The sequence below is a fragment of the Rhinoderma darwinii genome, chromosome 2, assembly GCF_050947455.1.
Source record: "Rhinoderma darwinii isolate aRhiDar2 chromosome 2, aRhiDar2.hap1, whole genome shotgun sequence".
NCBI classification, from domain to species: Eukaryota; Metazoa; Chordata; class Amphibia; order Anura; family Rhinodermatidae; genus Rhinoderma; species Rhinoderma darwinii.
In genome coordinates this window covers 71392544-71419347 of record NC_134688.1, presented here as the reverse complement: position 1 = coordinate 71419347, position 26804 = coordinate 71392544, and positions in this window count along the sequence as shown.

Sequence of the window (26804 nt, the reverse complement as noted above, 5' to 3'; positions counted from 1 at the left end):
ATGGTGTATGCCATGTGTGGTCATGTCGGATGGTGGATGTTATGTGTGGCTTTGTTGAATGGTGTAGGTAATGTGTGGTCATGTTGGATGGTGGATGTCATGTGTGGCAATAGTAATTGATATGTGTGGTCTTGGTGTATGGTGGATGTCATGTGTGGCCTTGGTGTATGGTGCATGTCATGTGTGGCCTTGGTGTATCGTGGATGTCATGTGTGGCCTTGGTGTATGGTTCATGTCACATGTCACCATCAGACTAACTATACTTGATTGTCTGGAGGGAAGTCATACAGTATTTTTATCACTAGCAAAACATTTATCTTTTGAGGTTAATTTAATAACTTCAGCAAGAATTTTTCACATAGATTGCTGCTAAGGCTTTGATTTTTTTTTCCACAAAGGACTTTGCACATTTTAACAAGGTTACTCCCACATTTCATTCATAGGCCTGCAGGCAATGAGATCAATAGCTCATACGTTATTCACATTATCAGTCAACTGCAGTGATCTGTTACGTGGGACTATATGCTAAGAGTTATTGCCAGTTTATCAATTTTGTTCACATGTCATTGTGCCTATATATGAATCTCAGAGCGAATACACACAAGTGTATTATTTCTCCCTGCTTGAGCCAAAATATTCTTAGAGAATGGCTTTCCTGATGTCATAGGACTCAGTCTAATCCCACACAAATGAGGTAATTGTGAGCACCACTTGTCCAATGCATTGCTCTAAAAGTGAATCTCTACCTTTAAACAGCTTTTCATTTTAGGTCCAACGTTCTATGCTGGTTCATTTTTAATGAATTCATATAGTGGTCAGAGCACCAATTCTCCAATACAGAGCTCCAAATCCCCTGCATAGAAAGTTACATGATACAATTCTGACTGCCCTCTACCACCACTAGGGGGAGCTTATGAGATCCTGCATACTGTTTTATTATAGAGTTTAATGTATAAACAGTATGCATTAAGCTCTTAATCTCCCCCTAGTGGAAAGTAAAGTCAGAATTTTTTATCATTTAACTCTATGCAGGGAATTTGGAGCTCTGTTGGAGACAACATAAGTTTGCAGTTAAAGAGGCTCTGTCACCAGATTATCAAATCCCTATTGCATGTGATCGACGCTGCAATGTAGATAACAGTAACGTTTTTTTTGTTTTTTTTTAAAAACGATCATTTTTGGCCAAGTTATGAGCAATTTTATATTTATGCAAATGAGCTTTGAAATGGACAACTGGGCGTGTTTTTTTTCGTATTTCCAACTGGGCGTGTATTGTGTTTTTAACAACTGGGCGTGTTTACTTGTTTTACTAACTGGGCGTTGTGAATAGAAGTGTATGATGCTGACAAATCATCATCATATACTTCTCATCGTTCCCACCCAGCTTCTTTCACTAAAGACACACTGCGTGACGTCACCCATAGGTCCTTCATCCTTGTCGACGGACAAAGAAGATACATCGGCTGAAAGGCGTCCAAAAGGTTAATATGCTCGTCTCTAGGGAGTTTGCTATGCTTACCTGCACATGGTGATGCTGCTGCAAATTCAACTGTACGCCTGGAGCTGTGGTGTCTTCTCTCTTCCGACGCCAAGGTTGAAGGACCTGTGGGTGACGTGACGCTGTGTCTGCAGTGAAAGAAGCTGGTTGGGAGTGATGATGTCTTTAAAGTAGCACAATTTCTACCACTTCTATATGAATCCATGAGGAAATAAAACTCCAAGTGCCTCTGTATGAAATCAAAGTATGGACTTGAGATTTCTATGGTTGTCATATTTATGAATCCATATAATACAAATCTGTAATTCGGTCATGGGCATAACCTCTTATGCACAGTGCAGGGTCATAGTGGGCAGTGCAGGACTATACCAAAAAGGCACCAATGTGAAATAATCTATTTATAGCGTTTGGTGGTTTTGGAACTCGCAGAATGCTGTTGTAATGATTTTTGTTTTACATCGAAGAGGGAATCTTTGAATCAATTTATGTGAGAATATTTTTTATTTTATTTTAATGGGAAAGGGGTATTGTGTTACATAGTAGTCAATAATCATTAAAATCAAATTAATTTTATATATATATAATACAGAAATATAATATAAAATAATAATATTTTATGTGTTATTGTGACATCACTAACGTAGCCTGTGACACTCATGTGAGGTCAGATTCCAGCCTTTGAAGAAGCGTGAATAGGTGAATTCCTAATGCGTATTGATCCAGAGGTATTCTTGTATTTCATCAGAGATTTCGTATAGACTGCAGGAACTCTGGTACGCTGCTGTGCTGGTTTGAATCCCAGTATAAATTGCTGCTAAATACAGTATACAGCTTCTATATGCTGTGCTGGAAAATGTCCAGATATGCCATATAGTTGAATATTTGTCACACTGAATGGTTTGTATTCACTTAAAAATACTTTATTGTGATTGATTTAATTTTTGTTGTGTAGCATTGTATAAAATGACTGCAGTTACTGCCTATTTTGGCCAGCCAACTAAGACGTATATGCCGCTGCTATGGGACCTTTGGAGAGAGCGGGTCCAGCCCTGGTTGTCCTATCTTCTTTGCTTATAGGTGGGGAAAACACAGGAGTCCCCTCTCTGGAGGAATTGAGTTGTCAGCAAGCAAGGGGGTAAGGAATTAGCTCAATGGTTGTGGATAGGACATGGAAGGAGAAACAAACACCAAGACCTTCTGTCCTGGGTGGCAAACCCCAGCACTATAATGGAGGGCCTATTTTGATCTTTGCACATTTCCATATTAATCATCAGACCTTATGTGTTACCATGATAGGTCATCATTCGCTTTCTATACAACATTTTCTGCACTTTTGATTATTATTTTTTTATTAAAAAAACATTCTAAAATACTAAATGTTGGTCACTTTCATTGGTAAAATTTCAATATCCCTTTCCTTCGGCTCCACAATGTTTCTTTACACCCTTGGGCATTTAGCTCTATCCACATGCTAATCACATTGAAATATACCTCTCCCGGCTTCCTCATGAAAAAAGTGTTTTGGCATTATTTTCTGTGATATCTGTCATACTTGACTGTGTACTGTTGTCATTTCATCTTTTTCTAAATTCTTGTGAATCCTTCTGAAAATGATGTCCATAGTCATAAGGCTGTGAATGTATGAATTAACTCCCTAATTTCCTACCTAGACTAGACTTTTACAGCCTTCTGGCTATTGGCCTTTCGTATGGACGCATTTCTCATCTCCATTTACTCCAAACTAGCTATGACAGAATCCTGCAGCTATCTGTCCACATTAGTAATCACATCATACACAGGAAAGTATTTTGGAAGTATTTTTTTTACAAAGTAATCTGATATGCAGGACGATTTGTTAGTTGGGCATCTAGAGCAACTGTATCTAGTGCTGATACCTGTATCTGTCAGTTCAGCGGCACTGGCGGGTCCTGCAGGAGCCACCTGTAATCGGTCACATCTCAATCCTGAGGTGTACATAGCTTTAAATAGGAGCTGTCACCTCTCCTGACATGTCTATTTTTGTAAATATTTTTATTCCCAATAAAATAAAAAAATTTAAGCTTTTCTTGGAACTCTCTATTGGGCTGTTCCTCTGATATTCTTCCTGGAAATATATGAATTCACAGCTGTGTGTTACCATTCCCCTTGTTAATGGGGTGTGTCACTACATAATTTGACCCTGTCCAATCAGTGCTGAATGTATCAGATGGTCTAGGGACACGCCCTATTGACAACGGGAATTGTAGCCAAATTGTTAATTTATTCTTACAACAGCGCCAATCAAGATAATTATTCATGCTCCAGAATTATTTTATAGAGAATGCACGTATTTACTAGTAATATCTCCACTTATGGCCAATGCTAAAAATGTTTTTAATCCCAGACAAATGTTTGACTTGTTGAAGAGGACAACTCAAGGAGCTATGTTCACTGGAAAATTTGTTAAGATACAATAAAGTAATGACAAAGTCCAGATATAAGTCCTTATTCATACGGCCGTGTTCAATCCATTAGATTAGGACTATATGTCGGCCACATTTCCCGGTCCGAACATAGTTCATGGAGTTGTACTCCAGGCATCATAGTCATCCATGATGCAGTGAGTCACTGCCACCCTGTGGGACTACCGCCCCGTATTAAAAACATGATTACAGTATGGGACAGTAGTCCCGCGGGGATGTAGGGACACCTAGCGTCATACATAACTATGATGCTAGGAGTAGGGCTCCCTGAACTGTGTTTGGTCCAGGAAATACATCCGACATACAGTCCATATATCACGGATCGAACACGCTCGCATGAATCCGGCCTTAATCAGAACAGACTGCTTATATTTTGCTGATCATTTCATAAGCTGTAACTGTCTGATAAGTAATAATTCTGCAGTAGAGGGAAGATTATCATTGCCTCTAAGTTAAAGGGGTTTTCCCATGAAGGACATTTATGACATATCCACAGGATATGTCATAAATGTCAGATAGATGCAGGTCCTACCTCTGGGACCTGTACCTATCTCTAGAACGGGGCCCCCTAGACCCCATTCTACCTTCCCCTGCTCTCACTACCTCCCGGCCACTTCCTGACTTTATGGTCGGGAGTTACGAAAACAGCGTAACTCGCTGAGCTACCCTGTTTCCGTAAGTCCCATAGTAGTGAATGGCAGTTACAGAAGCAGCGTAGCATGATACGCTGTTTTCCGTAATTACTATTCAGTTCTATGGGACTTACGGAAACAGCGTAGCTCAGCGAGTTACGCTGTTTTCCCCTTCATGGTCGAATTTCACCTGCTTCAGCCGCAATACAGAGCAGCAGAACGGGTTTTAGGGGGCCCCGTTCTAGAGAAAGGTATGGACCCAGAGGTCGGACCCTCATCTATCTGACATTTTATGACACATCCTGTGGATATGTCCTAAATGTCCCTGGTGGGAAAACCCCTTTAAGATTTGACATGGGCCCTGAGTTGCATTTTTGTGCCAGAAAGTTCCAGCTTCTTTATACCCTAAAAACAACATCTACTTGTATAACTCTCTAGTGTTCTACTTAAGAATAAAAGAAAAGCACAAGACTTGTCTGTCGCAATGTACATTGTAGATACGGTTTGTACCTTTGAGCTTATCAGTAAGATCTGGTATAATAATGTTTACCATAAATAACTGGGGAAATAATCAAATGAACATCGCTGCAATGTACATTGTAATGTGTTCTGTGTATCTTTGTTTTCGCAGGGTGCATCTATGTTCACTTTGCTGCATCTTCCGGCTAAGAAACCGTCACTTTGAATTATGCAGTTTACAGCTCTCGCTATTCTCACAGAGCCAATGTCAGTGGCTGTCAGTCATTTGTCTTGGCTGATAAAAGAATTATTGTTGTTAGAAGTGATGAATTGTGTATTCTGCCATATTTTTCCCACGGAAAGCTGAATGTAAAGCAAACCCGTCAATCTGAAAGCAAAGTCTTATATACTTCTAAATAATAACCTACAACAGTAAAAAAGCAAGTAGCCATTAAGGGGTACTCCTGCCCCCAGGAATAGTCAGTCTTCCACATAAACCCTGTTGTGTCCTACACTATGCTGCAATCCTGTAAAATCTCGATCTTGTAACATGTTCTCTGATATAACAGCCCACAACTAGCAAATATGTGAGTTTGCCATGGCTGGGACATTTAAAAAGCCCAATTCAGTTAGACATATGATTTACAACTAAGTAAGGCCCCATGCACACTACCGTGCCAGTAATCATGGTCTGTGATTACGGGCAGGGGTCTCTGCAGACAGTCACCCGCATTTGCAAGTCGTGCTCTCATTATAAAGTATAGGAGCACGGTCCGTAAAATAAAAAAAATTGCCTTTCTACGGCCCAGTCCCTGGGCAATAGAAATGAAGGGGTCCGTACTTTGATCCGCAATTACGTTCCGTAATTGTGGCTCAAAATGACGTCCATGGGCATGGGGCCTTAAAGGGGTTGTGCCATAAAACACATGTATCCCCTATCCACAGGACATGTCGCTGGAGGTTCGACCATTGGCACCCCCAGCAATAAGGAGAACGGGGGACCAAAAGTCACCCAGAGCGCTACATGAGAAGCTTGGACTTCCGGGTTCTGTGTCCGGCAGCTCCATAGAAATGAATGGAGAGCCGGTCACGCATGTGCAGAAAAATCCCATTAATTTCTATGGAGCTGTCGGACACAGAACGGAAGTTCAAGCCTCTCGTATAGCACTCTGTGTGACTTTTGGTCCCCCGTTATCCTTATCGCTGGGGGTCCTAGCGGTCGGACCCCCTGCAATCACACATGTAGAGGTCCTGAAGATCTCATCTGCAAGGGACAACACAATGTGGCCAGGAGACATGGCAAGAAGCTCTTATCAGCAGCCAAGAGAGATGTCATGTTGCCATGGTGACACAACGCCTCTTGAACAAAGAAGAAAACATGATGAGTACAGGTCACTGGAGCGGGGCACGTTAAGTAGCACAAACTGTAAACCAAGATCAGTACAAAGAAAATACAAATGTCTATACACACAGGTTTAAATATTTGCAAAGTGTCTGTATTATGCTTGTCAATTAAATATTCCCCTTATAGAAATTTCTAGGCCAGAATATTTGGAAATTAGAAAGTAACATGAATTATTAATAAATCAACAAGCTTCTAGAACAGGTCATCACACATTAATTGTAGCTATTGGGTCTGGGCAAGCAATCTGGAGTGCCTGAGACTATCAATTCTATAGTTTGGGCTTTAAATCTTCTGTAAGAATAGGCTGCATGCCAAAGACAGTGTCTACGCCATCATTTATAATAAAGTTGCACCTTGGAGGGAATTTAAAGTATACATCATATTAATGTATAATATTAGTAAATTGTCTTCTGTAGGAGCCATCAGCAGAATATGGTAACATTTACGTGGCCTGTACTAGGAGTGGATTTACCATACAGTAGGTAATGCAATAGTCTATTTTGATGCTCATTGACTTAGTGCATTTTTTTAAATTCCCTGCAACCCTGCAGAATTATTTGAATAATTTTATTAGAGTTACCATCAGTCTAATATTTTTTTTTACAGATTATGGGCTACCACTGTATTCACATGGAATGCCTACAAAGTGAGGAAAATATCACAACTTTTCTATAGGCCATACAAATACCAGTTTATATGCCAGTTAAATGCCAGTTTAGCAACATTCTGTGCCAATATCTGTTTATTGTCATAGCTGAGCCTATAGTAATTTAGAAGTTTACAACTTTTTTCCCTAGGTAGCTCATGCAATTGTATAAACAATATATGAATGAGGAGCCCATAATGATTGTGATTTTGTAGGGAAGATAATTGTTACCGGTTTGACATAAATAATTCATTCAACATATTTCCCATTGGGTTCAAAACCCTTGTTACTGTAATACTCCTTTTATTTAATGATCTTCTGAAATGTCATAAACACACGTCAAAAGATAATATTAGTGGGTTCTATGCGTTTGGTCCGTTACTCCTATTCAGAAAGAAGAGGCATGGCTCTCCACTGAGGGCCAAAACAACTTTGGCACCACTCAGAGATGTTAATTTCTGGAAACTTTTGATACATCCAGCACTAGTGAATAGAATTGCTTGTTGTTTAGAATGCTGTATCAGACTTTTTAAGGAACTTAAGTCTCTGAGTGATGGATAATATGCTGGGGCTGCTATAAAGTTCTGGAGATCATCAGAGGACCAAGCTCAGACAGATGTTTTTTCAAGTTTGGGAACAAATGGTAGTCTGGAGGGGCGAATTCAGGTCAACAGGCAAGATGTTCTAGATGTTACATAATAGGGCAGTCAACTTCTGCTCTGTGCTAGCAGCATGTGTGTGAAATCTGCATTTAAGAATTTGGATACCCATTAGGCAAAGAGATTCCTCATGTCCAACACCTTATAGATGATGGTCTCGTCCAGGGGTGTAGTCATAGGGGTGCAAGTGCTGCAGTTACACCTATGTCCTGGTGCCTGAAGGGACATTGACATTACAGGTTTTGCATTGGGGCCCTAGAGCTTCAAGTTATGCCTTTGATCTGTGCACATTCCATCTTCAGAGTCTCTTCCATCTTTTTGCTAAGATTCTACAATCTGAAATAATCATTCTGCAATATTGAAAAGGAAGAAAACTGACCGGCTCTGCTCTGTCTCTCGGAGCACTATAGGTCCCAGCACTATGCATGATCTCTCAATAGGATTTAATCTATGAACAGATGGTGCTCTGTGGCATATAGATGTAGATTCTTAAAATGCACTTAAGAAGGTGGAAAAAAATCGACGTTACAATTGTATACAATACATTAAATACAATAAATAAAATTTATCAAAGTTACATACCATACTTTTAAATAAGAAAAGCACATAAATATTTACGGTCATTCAAACTTATTGGACTAGGGCTTCTGTCCATAAAATAGGCTCTGCCTCTTTTTGAAGTAGCAGATTATGTTTATTGCCAACCTGTAAAGGATAGTTTAATACACCTAGGACCGGCAAGATACCTCTTACCCCCTTGATGACTTAGCATATGTCACGTAGGGTTCGTGGACCCTCTGGGCCGTACCGACTTGCAGGTATGGCAGGTATGGCAGCTGGCCAACAGGGCGCAGGTCAGAGTCTATAGTTCATATAGGGTACCTATGGCAGCTCGGACAGTAGCAAGGCAGGCTTGGTTGGGACTAGGCAACAGGTAGACATCAGGCGTGGCGAAGCAAGACAGGCATGGTATACAGCACAGCACGGCACTAGAACAGGATACAGGTTACAGGAACAGGGAACACTGGGAGCAGGAAACACTAGGGGACCATTTGCAAGACAAACTTCGAATACGAGAACAATGCTCAGGCGTGGGAGGATGGGGCTGGGATCTTCTTATAGCCCAGGGTGCTCTGGAAGCAACCAGCTCAATCTCCAACATGCGTACGCACTGGCTTCTTAAGTCTGGACTGAGCTCGCGAGCGCACCCTGGTGGTCTGTGGAACAGGACGGCCATATGTACAGACATCTCTGGAAAAAGGGCGTCGACTGGATGAAAGGAGTTCGTGGTCCGCAACCACGGACGTAACAGCATATGTGCAAACAAAAATGTGGAAAACCCTTTGTCTTTTCTTTGTTATTTCTTACCACAATAAACCTCCTAAAACAGCATAGAACCATGTATTATGTATGACAGGTTTTTTTTTGTTGCATACCTTATGGACAAATGCAATTTTAGACTGCTGAGAATATTGCTTCCTTGTTGGCCAATTATAGTACATTCTGCAACAATTACATTATTTGCTGACAATTCTTGGTTGTATTGCATTTTAACCTTTTTACCTGTGCTCATTCATGGATATGACCTTTTTTGCCTCCTCTCCTGCATACAGATAAGTACCAGATGGATTTTGCTTCCCACATGTAATTACAATGGTGATTAGATCAATTGTTACTGTAAAAGTCTTGTATTCGCTTTTTTTCTTTCTCTTTTTGTAGCAGAAAAACATCTGTTATCTAAATTATAATCTTTAAGGATTACAACGAAAGAAATTAAAGTTTCAGTTTGGGAATCCAGCCATATTTTCACATCTGTGCTACTGACCCTGAAAAGCATTGATTACGTATAATGATTTATTTAGTCCCTTTATACATTGGTTAGGTGTCTGCACTCCTCTTGATAAATTACCTGCTACTCACTAGATTATTGTCACATTGATCAGTAAAGTTTAGTTATAGAGCTAGATTATACAGTGAACTACACAGAATTCTGTCAATCAAACCAAATTGTTGTTAGTCACCAGCCATTTGCGAGCCACCTCAGCGTTCTCTCTACTTGGCGAGCGGCGTGGCGGCCTGTCTGGCAATATGTTGTCACTATGATAACGGGACAGCTCTACTCCACTTGTGCTGCGTAGCTCCAGGGGTTTTCCTGGGATAGAACATTTTTGTAGTAATACTCTATGTCAAAATTAAGTAAACGTCATAATATGCATTGTGTCAAAAATCGGAACACATTTGTTCCTATTCCCCTCACCTTTGGCCGGCCGGAAGTTCTGCTTTTCATTCTAGTTTTTTTTTTTGCTTGGACACACGCTCGTGCACGAGCGTTATTATGCAGGCAGACCTGTGTCAATACGTCACTGAGTATCGACACAGGTCAATCATTGATGCATTATCAGAGAATGAACGGCACGGGCATTGTGGAGGCTGTGGACCAATAAGATGACTTCTGATGTATACCCGGGTTTGAGTCATCCTATTGGTCCACAACCTCATTGCTCACCCCGTTCATTCTCCACTTATGCCTCAATGCTGGCACCATTTACTTCGCTTTCATGCTATGCCTCACAGAGGCATAGCATGAAAGCAAAGGAAATTGTGCTGGCATTGAAGCATAAGCAGAGAATGAACGGCGCGGGCATTGAGGAGGCTGTGGACCAATAGGATGCCTCAAACCTGGGATTTCTGACGTATACCCGTGTTTGAGGTATCCTATTGGTCCACAGCCTCCTCAATGCCTGCCCCGTTCATTCTTTGAATATGCTTCATTGCCTACCCCATTTTGTTTGTGTTCCTTCATATAACTCATTGCTCGTGCACTGCCCAGCGCAAAGATTATGTCTCCCTGGATAACCCTTTTAAGATCTGACGTGGCCCACCACTTTTCTTGTACCTAAAAGGGGAACCGTTCACGTGTTGGTGGTGAGTTTCCTAGTGTTTTTCCTGTTGTTCCCTGTGTTTGGCCCGACTTTCATCTTCAATTCGCTTGATCTGACTTCCGACCTCTGGCCTGACTTTTCCTCCTGATACTGTTTACTGGTCCTGACATTGCCCGCCTGTTACCGGTTTAACCTCAAAATGGTTCACACCCGCCATCTGCAGCCGGACTGTCTAATTATCGTTGTCCAGGGAATCTTACCATCAAGGTCCATACCTCCTTGCAGGGGTTAAGAATGGGGGATTCCTTAAACTCTGTAGCCCAGGTTAGCATGCGCCAACTCAATAATGGTCCAAGTCATTCATTGCTTCTGTCAAACTTCTCCTACGTTGTGCTACTCTGCTTTACCCTCACTGAGACAAACCGCTATGCTGTACTACTCTGCTTCACCGTCCCTGAGATGTCGCGCTACGCTGTGCTACTCTGCTACGCTCTTGATTTTATAGTCACTCCCTGAGCTCACTCAGCAGATCGCTAAAATGTGCAGCAACAACGAGTGGTTGAAGAATTGCAGTGTGTAAAGGATCTGCCAGGCACAGCTTCTTTATAAACGCCCATAGGTAATCAGTCTGCACCTGCTTCTAGGTCTGTGAGACTGACTCCATCTTCCACCACTCAGGGTGGCAGGCTTAGGAGTGGGAGAGCCTATCGCAGCCTGGCCAGATGGAGCTTTCTCCTGCCCTCTGTCTATTTATACCTGCCTTTCCTGTTCCTCCTTGCTTGTGAATCTTTTCTGTTGGTTTCCTGGCCCTGCTGCAGCTTCTTGTACTATTTGTCCCTGCTTCGTATTGACCCTGGCTTGTTGACTACTCTCCTGCTCTGCGTTTGGTACCTCGTGCTCTCCTGGTTTTACTCGGCTTGTTCACTACTCTCCTGCTCTGCGTTTGGCACCTCTTACTCTCCTGGTTTGACTCGGCTCGTTTACTACTCTTGTTGCTCACGGTGTTGCCGTGGGCAACTGCCCCGTTTCCCTTTGGTTCTGTGTTCCCTTGTCTGTTTGTCTGTCGTTCACTTATTGAGTGTAGGGACCGTCGCCCATTTGTACCCCGTCGCCTAGGGTGGGTCGTTGCAAGTAGGCAGGGACTGAGTGGCAGGTAGATTAGGGCTCACTTGTCTGTTTCCCTACCCCCATCATTACATATTCACAAGCCCATATACCTAGTTTACCCTGGTCCCTGACACTACTATTCCCACCCTTGAGACCCTGGCTCAGCAAATGCAGGGTCTCTCCCTACAGGCAACCTAAAAAAAACTCACAACAGAGAGATGGCGTATATTGGGGTCCCTTATTGTAGGTAGACAACCTAAAAATGAACCATAAAGGGACATAGCCCTAAGAAAAATAGCATACTAAAATAATATACAAAGATGCAAACAAAATACTTTATTGAATATAATCGACAATAACATATAATGAAAAGAGAATGGGATACGTCATACACAGAAATACAAACAACAGGGTCAGATGGAATAGACCATGACAGCAGAGTCAATCATCCAAAAATTTGACCAGACCACGCTCAAATAGTGCATATAGCAGAATTATACACCTATAAATATAGGTAGCAAAGTCCACACAAGGTATATTGTTACCAACTGATAATAGCGGTATACAAGAGTAGACAATGGATAATACCCATGCCCACTATAGCCTGCAAGATATATCTTTATGCATGAAAGAATGAAGTGTCCAGAAAACTCAAATAGTTTCAAGAAGATCGCCAGAATATGAATAAAACACGGACTAAGACACAATCAAATCAACAGCTAGCACATACCCTGGGACATGATGCAGAGCGCAGAACGTCAAAAGAGATGAATGGCTGAATAGACGCCTCAACGCGCGTTTCGCCCTGAGACCGGCTTCGTCACTATACTATTTTTCTTAGGGCTATGTCCCTTTATGGTTCATTTTTAGGTTGTCTCTCCCTACAGGTCCAGGCCCTGGCTCAGAGGGTCAACCAGCCTGATGCTACCATGGTAGTACCCCTCACCTCACCTCTTGAACCCCACCTCAAGTTGCCTGACCGGTTCTCAGGGGACCGGAAGACTTTTCTCTCCTTTTGGGAGAGTTGTAGGCTCTATTTTCGCTTAAAGTCCCACTCCTCAGGTTCTGAGAGCCAGCGAGTGGGTATAATTATGTCCCAGCTCCTGGAGGGGCCCCAAGAATGGGCCTTCTCCTTGGCTCCTGACGCCCCTGAACTTTCCTCCGTTGATCTTTTCTTTTCTGCTCTCGGACTCATTTATGACGAGACTGACAAGACTGCCTTTGCCGAGAGTCAGCTGGTGACCTTACGTCAGGGTAAGAGACCTGTTGAGGAGCATTGTTCTGACTTTAGGAAGTGGTGCGTAGCTTCTCGGTGGAATGACCCTGCCTTAAGGTGCCAGTTTAGGTTGGGCCTGTCGAACGCCCTGAAAGACCTGCTAGTTAGCTACCCCTCTTCTGACTCCCTAGACCAGGTTATGGCTTTAGCGGTACGACTTGACCGACGTCTCAGGGAACGACGACTTGAACGTCTTGGTGTTTTCTCCTCTGACTCCCCCATGATGCCTCCCGAGGTTCCGTTGCTTTGTTCTTCCACGGAAGACTCGGAGGTACTTATGCAACTCGAGGCCTCCGTGTCCCCCCAACAACGTAGAGAGTTCCGCAGGAAGAATGGTCTCTGCTTCTACTGTGGGGATGACAAGCATCAAGTGAACAACTGTCCTGGGCGTAAGAATAAGCAGCCGGAGGAACTTCCACGCCTAAGTGATCATCGGGGAGGTCACTTGGGCGCACAGGTATTTCCCGTAAATATGAAACGTAATAAAGTCTTGCTTCCCTTTCAGGTCTCTTTTGGTGGTAGGTCTGCTACCGGCAGTGCCTTTGTGGATTCAGGGTCTTCTGCTAATATCATGTCTGTGGAATTTGCTATGTCTCTAGCTATGCCTTTGATTGATTTGCCTAAACCTGTCCCGGTAGTGGGTATCGACTCCACTCCTCTTGCTAATGGTTATTTTACACAGCATACCCCTGTTTTTGAACTCATTGTTGGCTCCATGCATTTGGAGCAGTGCTCTGTACTGGTGATGCAGGGATTATCGTCCGGTTTGGTTTTAGGCCTTCCCTGGTTGCAGTTGCATAATCCCACGTTTGACTGGAATACTGGGGATCTTACCAAATGGGGTAATGAATGCTTGACGTCATGTTTTTCTGTTAATTCTATTTCTCCCCCTGAGGAGGTGAACACGCTACCTGAGTTTGTTCAGGACTTCGCTGATGTTTTCTCTAAGGAGGCCTCTGAAGTGAAACCCCCTCATAGAGAATACGATTGCGCTATCGATTTGGTACCAGGAGCTAAGCTCCCTAAGGGTAGGATATTTAATCTCTCTTGTCCCGAATGTGAAGCCATGAAAGAGTATATCCAGGAATGCCTGGCCAAGGGTTACATTCGCCTCTTTACTTCTCCGGTAGGTGCTGGCTTCTACTTTGTTGGGAAGAAGGATGGTGGTCTTAGGCCATGCATTGACTACCGTAACTTGAATAAGGTCACCGTAAGGAACCAGTATCCCCTTCCTTTGATTCCTGATCTCTTTAATCAGGTTCAGGGGGCCCAATGGTTCTCTAAATTTGATCTACGGGGGGCGTATAACCTTATCCGCATCAAAGAGGGGGATGAGTGGAAGACTGCGTTTAACACGCCCGAAGGTCATTTCGAATACCTCGTCATGCCCTTTGGGTTGTGTAATGCTCCCGCGGTCTTCCAGAATTTCATAAATGAGATTTTAAGAGACTACCTGGGGGTATTTCTTGTAGTGTACCTTGATGACATACTTGTGTTTTCCAAGGACTGGTCCTCCCACATTGAGCATGTCAGGAAGGTGCTCCAGGTCCTTCGGGAAAACAAACTGTTTGCGAAGACCGAAAAATGTGTGTTTGGGGTGCAGGAGATACCATTTTTGGGTCAAATCCTCACTCCTCATGAATTCCGCATGGACCCCGCCAAGGTCCAGGCTGTGGCGGAATGGGTCCAACCTGCCTCCCTGTAGGCGTTACAGGGCTTCCTGGGGTTCGCTAATTATTACAGGAGATTTATTGCTAACTTCTCGGTTATCGCTAAGCCTCTTACGGATCTCACTCGCAAAGGTGCTGATCTCCTCCACTGGCCTCCTGAGGCTGTCCAGGCTTTTGAGGTCCTTAAGAAGTGCTTTATCTCGGTCCCGGTGCTGGTTCAGCCCAACCAAATGGAGCCGTTTATCGTGGAGGTTGACGCGTCCGAGGTGGGAGTGGGGGCTGTCTTGTCCCAGGTCCCTCACCCATCTCCGTCCCTGTGCCTACCTCTCCAGGAAGTTTTCGCCCACTGAGAGTAACTATGACATTGGCAACCGCGAACTCTTAGCCTTTAAATGGGCATTTGAAGAGTGGCGCCACTTCCTGGAGGGGGCTAGGCACCAGGTAACGGTCCTTACCGACCACAAGAATCTGGTTTTCCTAGAATCTGCCCGGAGGCTAAACCCGAGACAAGCTCGATGGGCGTTATTTTTTACCAGATTCAACTTTTTGGTTACCTATAGGGCTGGGTCAAAAAATTTTAAGGCTGATGCACTGTCACGTAGCTTCATGGCCAGCCCCCCTTCGGAGGAAGATCCTGCTTGTATTTTGCCTCCAAGTATAATCATTTCCTCTATTGATTCTGATTTAGTCTCTGAGATTGCGGCTGATCAAGGTTCAGCTCCCGGGAACCTTCCTGAGAACAAGCTGTTTGTTCCCCTGCAATTCCGGCTAATGGTACTTAGGGAAAATCATGACTCCGCACTATCTGGTCATCCAGGCATCCTGCGTACCAAGCACCTCATTGCTAGAAACTATTGGTGGCCTGGGTTGCCTAAAGGCGTTAAGGCCTTCGTCGCCGCTTGTGAAGTTTGTGCTAGGTCCAAGACTCCCAGGTCCCGACCAGCGGGCTTACTACGTTCTTTGCCCATTCCCCAGAGACCTTGGACCCATATCTCCATGGATTTTATCACCGATTTGCCTCCATCTCAAGGCAAGTCGGTGGTGTGGGTTGTAGTAGACCGCTTCAGTAAGATGTGCCACTTTGTGCCCCTCAAGAAACTACCCAATGCTAAGCCGTTAGCTACCTTGTTTGTCAAACACATCCTGCACCTCCATGGGGTCCCTGTCAAAATAGTTTCTGACAGAGGGGTACAATTTGTTTCATTGTTTTGGAGAGCCTTCTGTAAAAAGTTGTAGATTGATCTGTCCTTCTCCTCTGCCTTCCATCCTGAATCTAATGGCCAAACTGAGAGGACTAATCAGTCTCTAGAACAATATTTAAGGTGTTTTATCTCTGACTGTCAATATGATTGGGTCTCATTCATTCCCCTTGCCGAATTTTCCCTTAATAACCGGGTCAGTAACTCGTCAGGGGTCTCCCCCTTTTTCTGTAATTTTGGGTTTAATCCGCGGTTTTCCTCCATTTCACCTGGTAGTTCCAACAATCCCGAGGTAGAAGTCGTTCATCGGGAACTGTGCACAGTCTGGGCCCAGGTTCAGAAGAAGCTAGAGGCGTCCCAGAGCATATAAAAAACTCAGGCAGATAGAAGACGTTCTGCTAACCCCTTGTTTATGGTCGGGGATCTGGTGTGGCTATCGTCAAAAAATTTGCGCCTGAATGTCCCGTCCAAGAAGTTTGCTCCCCGGTTTATAGGGCCATACAAGGTCATTGAAGTCCTCAATCCTGTCTCCTTCCGACTGGAGTTGCCCCCATCTTTTCGAGTACACGACGTGTTTCATGCCTCCTTCCTGAAACGCTGCTCCCCGTCCTTGGCTCCCTCGAGGAAACCTCCGGTCCCTGTTCTCACCCCTGAGCGGGTAGAATTCGAGGTGGCCAAGATTGTGGACAGCAGGATGGTCCATGGCTCCCTCCAGTACCTGGTCCATTGGAGAGGATACGGGCCTGAGGAGAGGACGTGGGTACCCGCCCGGGATGTTCACGCTGGGATATTGGTCAGGAGATTCCACCTTCGTTTCCCCAATAAACCAGGTCCACTTAGAAAGGGTCCGGTGGCCCCTCTTAAAAGGGGGGGGTACTGTAAAGGATCTGCCTGGCACAGCTTCTTTATCAACGCCCATAGGTAATCAGTCTGCACCTGCTTCTAGGTCTGTGAGACTGACTCCATCTTCCACCACTCAGGATGGCAGGCTTAGGAGTGGGAGAGCCTATCGCAGCCTGGCCAGATGGAGCTAGCTCCCGCCCTCTGTCTATTTATACCTGCCTTTCCTTTTCTGTTGGTTTCCTGGCCCTGCTGCAGCTTCTTGTGCTATTTGTCCCTGCTTCGTATTTACCCTGGCTTGTTGACTACTCTCCTGCTCTGCGTTTGGTACCTCGTGCTCTCCTGGTTTTACTTGGCTTGTTCACTACTCTCCTGCTCTGCGTTTGGCACCTCGTAATCTCCTGGTTTGACTCGGCTCGTTTACTACTCTTGTTGCTCACGGTGTTGCCGTGGGTAACTGCCCCGTTTCCCTTAGGTTCTGTGTTCCCTTGTCTGTTTGTCTGTCGTTCACTTATTGAGTGTAGGAACCGTCGCCCAGTTGTACCCCGTCGCCTAGGGCGCGTCGTTGCAAGTAGGCAGGGACTGAGTGGCGGGTAGATTAGGGCTCACTTGTCTGTTTCCCTACCCCCATCATTACAAGTTTCCACAGATTTATGGCGCTGCATCATCTCCTGAACTCCACACAGCGGGACCTACAGTGGCTAACCCAGGTTTACTCAGCCCTGAACCGGAAGTAACCTTATCGCTTTGGCCTTGTATTAAGTACTGTAAGCTCAATAATATAACTACAATTTTTGAGATTTCTTGGACATTTCTGTTATTATTCATCTTGACGACATTCCCATTTTTTCTGCATCCTTAGACGAACACCTTATACATATAAAGAAAGATGTTAACATCTACTGCTCCATAACCTATTCACTAAGCCTGAAAAATGTGCGACAAATTCGAAATACTTGGTTTCAGTTTTTCCACCCAGGGGTTGCAGCTGGATCCAGAGAAGTTGGCACCATACAACAATGTTTTTGGTTTTGCTAACTACTATAGAGAGATCATTCACAATTTTTCCGCTAATGTTCAGTCACTTTAACCATCTTAAAAGTCTCCTTGTTTTTGTCTAAACCAGCTTCCAAAGATTTTGATAATCTCAAATACAGGCTTACCTTTGCTTCAGTGCTTATCTACCTGGATCATTCTCTAAATGTGGGAGCCACCTTTTTCCAGTGAGTGGGATCAGAATGAGTTACCCATCCCATCACATTCTTCTTGAAGAATCACCTTCCAGCCAAGAAAAATTATGATGACGCTAAACAGGAATAGTTATTTATTAAACTGGCATTGGAAGATTGACAGCGTTTGTTGGAAGGAGTGGCTCACCCATTTATAATCTACACAGACCACAAGAATTCAGAATACCTCAGAACTGCTAACTGGTTAAAACCTCGCTAGGTCTGGTGCGCTCCCTTTGCCAGATTCTCATTCCATATTACATACTGTCCTTGACCAAAGACTGGTAAGGCCGATGGCTTATCCCATTTACACTCTGCTTTCAACGTGCTGATCTTCCAATCTTGCTAGAGAACCCTAAGGGAGTTAAGAGTAAAGAACGGGGTATTCCCTAGGCTCTACAGCCCAGTTTAGCCTTTGCCAACTTCATAATGGTCTCATCTATTTATTGTTCCTGACGAATGTTAAACTTGTCTTACGCTGTGCTACATTGCTTTACTGTCCCTCAGATGTCCCGCTACGCTGTGCTACTCTTCTTTATTGTCTCCGAGATATCCACCTATGCTGTGCTATTGTACTCTGATTTACCGTCCTTGAGACGTCATTCAAGTTTCAACTATGCTGGATGGGGACTGGCAACAAGGTACACCTTTAGGCTTAGAGTCTAATATGGGGCATTACAATTGTTTTAATAAATGAAGCTTACTTGTAATAGGTGATAAATCAATTTTAATAAAGCATTGATCCATTCCTGTGTGCAATTCTTAATACAAGAAAATAGCCTTATACTGTATTTTGGATTTACAACCAATTTGAAGGAATCGTGGAGGACAAGAGAGTTATTGAACCAATAAAAATAAATGCTTTATTGTTTGCCATTAAAATAAGATTTCATAAAAAATAAAAAAAATATTACAGCGTAAATAGAAAATGAGGACAAACAAAGACAAAAAAAGAGTGGATTACCATGATGCAGTATAATAACCATTGCGAGACAGTGAAAGAAATATAGCTATCCCCTAAGATTCCTCTCATATGTGTACTAGGCTCCAGGAAATATCTGTCTTATCCAGGGAAGCTGAGTTTCCTTAGCAAGGAGCAATTTGCTAAGACTTTGGTAATTCCTAAATTCAGACCTGGATTTTTATGGCATGAAAGGCAGGTTGGTAGTGGGGCCTATGATTCCCTTATTGTCCAGTAAAGGTTTTCTCTGCAACTCAGCTGTTGCAGTTCAGCTCATCACTCAGCTTTAAAAGGTCTGCACTCTGTGCACTTGAGGGGGCAATGTGAAGAGGACAGAGCGTGTCTATCTGGAGACAGTAAGGGCTCGTCCACACGCTGCGGAATTGCAGCGTTTTTTCTGTCCGGAATTGCGGACGTAAAAAACTCAGTAGAATACAGTAGCAGCAAAGTGGGTGATATTTGACAAATCTCATCCACACGCTACGTAAATATTCCGAGCAGAAATTGTCCCGTGGTGCATAATTTTCGGACCACAGCATGTCAATTCCTGCTGCGAAAAGTGGACTGAATTGCTGCGTTTTTCTGAAGAGATGTCACCATCCCGCAACATTGTGAAAAATGCAACAAAATACACACCATTTTCTGTCGTAAAAACCGCAGGAAATGGTGCGTTTTTGCCTCATCGGAATGTCTGCTATTTTCAACGGAATAGCTGCAAAAAATTTCTCCAGCAATTCCGTTGGGGTGGACAAGCCCTAATACTGCAAGTGCTCGGACCCCCACCAATCAAAACTTCTGACATGTTGCTATGACATGTCAGAAGTTTGTTGAACGTTTAGTTACCCTTTAAAGCAAATCTCTGAACTGCTGCTAACTGCTCAGAGCAGCTCATGTACAGGAAAAGGGGGAAAAAAAGTATACAAATAAAAGTATAGAAATTCCCTGTAACCCAATGGTTGTCATGGCAGCAAGAGGGAGGGCTTAATAGGGTCCAATAAAAATGTCAATAGACTGCATCACATACTGTAGGTATTGTAGCGTATTGCACCAGCGATCAAACAATTGCTTTTTAAAAAAAAAACAGTTATTAAAGTTTTAGTAATATACAAAAAAGTGTTACATTTAAAAAAAACAAAGGCCTTTTTTCCCCTACGCTGTGTGAAATATCACTGCATGCCTGAATAGCCACATTAAATTGCATAGGTCCATGTGCTGATCGTTGTTTTAACGGACAGCACACAAATGTATACAACGTTAGGCTGAATAAGGCCAAACATTGCATAATCTGTAAGGAGAATACTGTGGAAAAAAAATAAATAAATACCAGAGTTGCTGTTTTAACTCCCAAATAAAGAAATAAAAACTGATCAAGAAGTCATATGTACCCAAAAATACCAATAAAATCTACAGCACCCCCCAACAAAAACAGGCCCTCACACAGCTCCTATTAACAAAAAAACACAAAAGTTATTACTCTGAGAATATGGTTATACAAAAATATTTTTTTTTAACAGATTGAGTTTTCTTTGTAAAAGAAGTACGTCATTAAATAAACGATGTAAATTTGGTATTGCCGTGATCTTATTACGCAGAATAAAGTTAACGTGTTGTTTTTACTGCTCTATGAACGCTGCAAAAACAAACCCAAACAACAATGGAAAAATAGGGTTTTTTTCCATTCCACCCCACAAATAATTTTTGTTACGTTTCCCAGTACATTATATGGTACATTAGATTAGACGGTGCCCTTAAAACCACATCTTGTCCCACAAAAAAAAACAATCCCTTGTACGGCTATGTCAACAGAGAATTAAAAAGGTTATAGCTTTTGGATAGTTAGGAGCAAAAAAATTAAAAGTCAAAATGAAAAATGGCTGCGGCGGCAAAGGGCTAAACCGAAAAACGTCAAAAAAATCGGAAATACGGCGTTCTGTTCCGACAGGGCGTATTTTTACGTGGCCGTTTTGAAAAATTGCCGTGTACAAAAACTCCAGTGAAAAATAAGTGCATGGCACTTCTTGAGTGTTTTTTTGGAGCCGTTTTTCATTGGCTCTATAGAAAAACAGCTCCAAAAACAGCCGTAAAAAACGCAGCGAAAAACGCGAGTTGCTAAAGAAACGGCTGAAAATCAGCAGCTGTTTTCCCTTGGAAACAGCTCCATATTTTCAGACGTTTTTTAGTAAGCATGTGAATATACCCTAATAAGTAACATTAAAAATGGAAAGAGCAGCTTTTAAATCCAGCATGCATAATTAATGCATAAATAAACTTACAATGTAATGATAAAAAGCAGCCTCTTATACACTAAACCGGTTCAGCGCCCCTTCAAAATGAAATGTAAAAATAAACTTTAAAAAGGGAATTATTTTCTACCAAATCCTTATTAAAATAGGATCAGGAGTCTATGATCTGTCAAATAAAAGAACGAAATGAAATAAGTGCATGTAGCCTGCAACCGTCAGCCCAAAACTACCGGAAAATGCTTAAGACTTGGCTGGTAATGCTAAAGCAAAAAAGTGAACCACTGTATAAGCGATTAGTTTTAATGAGAAATGCTGAATATATCGTTTGGCAGACCCCAAACCGATTAGGGAAGGTGCCCTACAGCTCCTTTTTGGCTACATGCCACCCCATTTGATCTTTTTCTAAGGGACTGTAAAGGATCTGTCAGACACAACTTCTGTGTCGACGCCCGTGGTTAATCAGTCTGCATCTGCTCCTAGGTCTGATAGATTGACTTGATCTGCTACCACTCAGGCTGGTAGGCTGAGGAGTGGGAGAACCTATCACAGCCTGGCCAGACGGTTCTAGCTCCCGCCCTCGGTCTATTTATACCTTCATTTGCTGCTTGTCCTTTGCCTGTGATTCTCTTGTTTCCTGGCTCTGCTGTTCCTGCTATTACTATTGACCCTGCTTCATATTGACCCTGGCTTTACTGACTACGCTCCTGCTCTGCGTTTGGTACCTCGTACACTCCTGGTTTGACTTGGCTCGTTCACTACTCTTGTTGCTCACAGTGTTGCCGTGGGCAACTGCCCCATTTCCCTTAGCTTCTGTGTACCCTTGTCTGTTTGTCTGACGTGCACATATGGAGCGTAGGGACCGTCGCCCAGTTGTACGCCGTCGCCTAGGACGGGCCGTGCAAGTAGACAGGGACTGAATGGCGGGTAGATTAGGGCTCACCTGTCTGTCTCTCTACCCCGACATTACATAATCACAGGCCCATATACCTTTTCTACCCTGGTTCCTACACAACTATGGACCCCCTTGAGACCCTGGCTCAGCAAACGCAGGGTCTCTCCCTACAGGTCCAAGCCCTGGCTCAGAGGTGCGACCAGCGTGATGCTAACCAGGTAGTGCCCTCCACCTCACCTCTTGAACCCCACCTCAAGTTGCCTGACCAGTTCTCAGAGGACCGGAAGACTTCTTTCTCCTTTCGGGAGAGTTGTAGGCTCTATTTCCGTCTAAGGCCCCACTCCTCAGGTTCTGAGAGCCAGCGAGTGGGTATAATTATGTCCCGGCTCCAGGACGGCCCCCAAGAATGGGCCTTCTCCTTGGCTCCTGATGCCCCTGAACTTTCCTCTGTTGACTTTTTTTTTTCTGCTCTCGGGCTCATCTATGACGAGACTGACAAGACTGCCTTTGCCGAGAGTCAGCTGGTGAACTTACGTCAGGGTAAGAGACCTGTTGAGGAGTACTGTTCTGACTTGAGGAAGTGGTGCGTAGCTTCTCGGTGGAATGACCCTGCCTTCAGGTGCCAGTTTAGATTGGGTCTGTCGAACGCCCTGAAAGTCCTATTAGTTAGCTATCCCTATTCTGACTCTCTAGATCAGGTTATGGCTTTAGCGTTACGTCTTGACCGACGTCTCAGGGAACGACGACTTGAACGTTTTTGTGCCTTCTCCTCTGGCTCCCCCATGATGGCTCCCGAGGTTCCGTTGCTTCGTTCTTCCACGGAAAACTCAGATGAACCAATGCAACTCGGGGCCTCCGTGTCTCCCCAACAACGTAGAGAGCTCCGCAGGAAGAATGGTCTCTGCTTCTACTGTGGGGATGGCAAGCATCAAGTGAACAACTGTCCTAGGCGTAAGAATAAGCAGCCGGGAAACTTCCTTGCCTTTCAGGTCTCTTTTGAGGGTAGGTCTGCCACCGGCAGTGCCTTCGTGGATTCAGGGTCTTCTGCTAATATTATCTCTGTAGAATTTGCTATGTCTCCAGCTATGCCATTGATTTATTTGCCTAAACCTGTCCCGGTAGTGGGTATCGACTCCACTCCACTTGCTAATGGTTATTTTACGCAGCATACCCCTGTTTTTGAACTCATTGTTGGGTCCATTCATTTGGAGCAGTGCTCTGTACTGGTGATGCAGGGATTATCGTCCAATTTGGTTTTAGGCCTTCCCTGGTTGCAGATGCATAATCCCATGTTAAACTGGAATACTGGGGATCTTAATAAATGGGGTAATGAATGCATAACGTCTTGTTTTTCTGTTAATTTTATTTCTCTCCCTGAGCAGGTGAACACTCTACCTGAGTTTATTCAGGACTTTGCTGATGTTTTTTCTAAAAAGGCCTCCCAAGTGTTACCTCCTCATAGAGAATACAATTGCGCAATCGATTTGGTACCAGGAGCTAAGCTCCCTAAGGGTAGGATATTTAATCTCTCTTGACCCGAATGTGAGGCCATGAGAGAATATATCCAGGAAAGCCTGGCCAAGGGTTACATTCGCCCCTCTACTTCTCCGGTAGGTGCTGGCTTCTTCTTCGTAGGGAAGAAGGATGGTGGTCTTAGGGCGTGCATCGATTACCAAAACTTGAATAAGGTCACTGTAAGGAACCAGTATCCCCTTCCTTTGATTCCTGATCTCTTCAATCAGGTTCAGGGGGCCCAATGGTTCTCTAAGTTTGATCTACGGGGGGCGTATAACCTTATCCGCATCAAAGAGGGGGATGAGTGGAAGACTGCGTTTAACACGCCCGAAGGTCATTTCGAATAACTCGTCATGCCCTTTGGGTTGTGTAATGCTTCCGCGGTTTTCCAGAATTTCATAAATGAGATTTTAAGAGACTACCTGGGGGTATTTCTTGTAGTGTACCTTGATGACATACTTGTGTTTTCCAAGGACTGGTCCTCCCACATTGAGCATGTCAGGAAGGTGCTCCAGGCCCTTCAGGAAAACAAACTCTTTGCTAAATCCGAAAAGTGTGTGTTTGTGGTGCAGGAGATACAATTTTTGGGTCAAATCCTCACTCCTAATGAATTCCGCATGGACCCTGCCAAGGTTCAGGCTGTGGCTGAATGGGTCCAACCTGCCTCCCTGAAGGCGTTACAGTGCTTCCTGGGGTTTGCTAATTATTACAGGAGATTTATTGCTAACTTCTTGGTCATCGCTAAGCCTCTTACGGATCTTACTCGCAAGGGTGCTGATCTCCTCCACTGGCCTCCGGAGGCAGTCCAGTCTTTTGAGATCCTTAAGAAGTGCTTTATCTCTGCCCCAGTGCTGATTCAGCCTAACCAAATGGAGCCATTCATCGTGGAGGTTGATGCCTCCGAGGTGGGAGTAGGTGCTGTCTTGTCCCAGGGTACCAGGTCCCTCACCCATCTCCGTCCCTGTGCCTACTTCTCCAGGAAGTTCTCGCCCACTGAGAGTAACTATGACGTGGGCAACCGCAAACTCTTAGCCATTAAATTGGCATTTGAAGAGTGGCGCCACTTCTTGGAGGGGGCTAGGTACCAGGTAACTGTCCTTACCGACCACAAGAATCTGGTTTTCCTAGAATCTGCCCGGAGGCTAAACCCGAGACAAGCTCGATGGGCGTTGTTTTTTACTAGATTCAACTTTGTGGTCACCTATAGGGCTGGGTCTAAAAATATTAAAGCTGATGCACTGTCGCGTAGCTTCATGGCCAGCCCTCCTTCGGAGGAAGATCCTGCTTGTGTTTTGCCCCCAGGTATAATCATATCCTCTGTTGATTCTGACTTAGTCTCCAAAATTGCGGCTGATCAAGGTTCAGCTCCCAGGAACCTTCCTGAGAACAAGCTGTTTGTTCCCCTGCAATTCCGGCTAAGGGTACTCAGGGAAAATCATGACTCTGCACTATCTGGCCATCCAGGCATCCTGGGTACCAAGCACCTCATTGCTAGAAACTTTTGGTGGCCTGGGTTGCCTAAAGACGTTAAGGCCTACGCCGCCGCTTGTGAAATTTGTGCTACGTCCAAGACTCCCAGGTCCCGACCAGCGGGCTTACTATGTTCTTTGCCCATTCCCCAGAGACCTTGGACCCATATCTCCATGGATTTTATCACCGATCTGCCTCCATCTCAAGGCAAGTCAGTGTTGTTGGTTGTAGTAGAACGCTTCAGTAAGATGTGCCACTTTGTGCCCCTCAAGAGACTACCCAATGCCAAGACGTTAGCTACCTTGTTTGTCAAACACATCCTGCGTCTCCATGGGGTTCCAGTCAATATTGTTTCTGACAGAGGGGTACAATTTGTTTCATTGTTTTGGAGAGCTTTCTGTAAAAAGTTGGAGATTGATCTGTCCTTCTCCTCGGCCTTCCATCCTGAAACCAATGGCCAAACTGAGAGGACTATCAGTCTGTAGAACAATATTTAAGGTGTTTTATCTCTGACTGTCAATATGATTGGGTCTCCTTCATTCCCCTCGCTGAATTTTCACTTAATAACCTGGTCAGTAACTCGTCAGGGGTCTCCCCCTTTTTCTGTAATTTTTGGTTTTATCCACGGTTCTCCTCCATTTCACCTGGTGGTTCCAACAATCCCGAGGTAGAGGTCATTCATTGGGAACTGTGCACAATCTGGGCTCAGGTTCATAAGAACCTAGAGGCGTCCCAGAGCATACAAAAGACTCAGGCAGATAGAAGACGTTCTGCTAACCCCTTGTTTGTGGTCGGGGATCTGGTGTGGCTGTCTTCAAAAAATTTACGCCTTAAAGTTCCTTCCAAAAAATGTGCTCCCCGGCTGAATTTACCCCCGTCTTTTCAAATACACTACATGTTTCATGCCTCCCTCCTGAAACGCTGCTCCCCGTCCTTGGTTACCTCTAGGAAACCTCCGGTCCCGGTTCTCACCCATGAAGGGGTAGAATTCGAGATGGCCAAGATTGTGGACAGCAGGATGGTCCAAGGCTCCCTCCAGTACCTGGTCCATTGGAGAGGATACGGGCCTGAGGAGAGGACTTGGGTACCCACCCGGGATGTTCACGCTGGGGTATTGCTCAGGAGGCTCCATCTTTGGTTCTCCAATAAGCCAGATCCACTGGACCAGTGGCCCCTCATAAAAGGGGGGTACTGTAAAGGATCTGCCAGAGGCAGCTTCTGTGTCGACGCCCGTGGTTAATCAGTCTGCATCTTCTCCTAGGTCTGATAGAGTGACTCGATCTGCTACCACTCAGGCTGGTAGGCTGAGGAGTGGGAGAACCTATCACAGCCTTGCCAGACAGTTCTAGCTCCCGCCCTCGGTCTATTTATACCTTCATTTGCTGCTTGTCCTGTGCCTGTGATTCTCTCTTGTTTCCTGGCTCTGCTGTTCCTGCTATTACTATTGACCTCTGCTTCATATTGACCCTGGCTTTACTGACTACGCTCCTGCTCTGCGTTTGGTACCTCGTACACTCCTGGTTTGACTCAGCTCGTTCACTACTCTTGTTGCTCACGGTGTTGCTGTGGGCAACTGCCCCATTTCCCTTAGCTTCTGTGTACCATTGTCTGTTTGTCTGTCGTGCACATATTGAGCGTAGGGACCGTCGCCCAGTTGTACGCCGTCACCTAGGATGGGCCGTGCAAGTAGGCAGGGACTGAGTGGCGGGTAGATTAGGGCTCACCTGTCTGTCTCCCTACCCCAACATTACAGGGACGG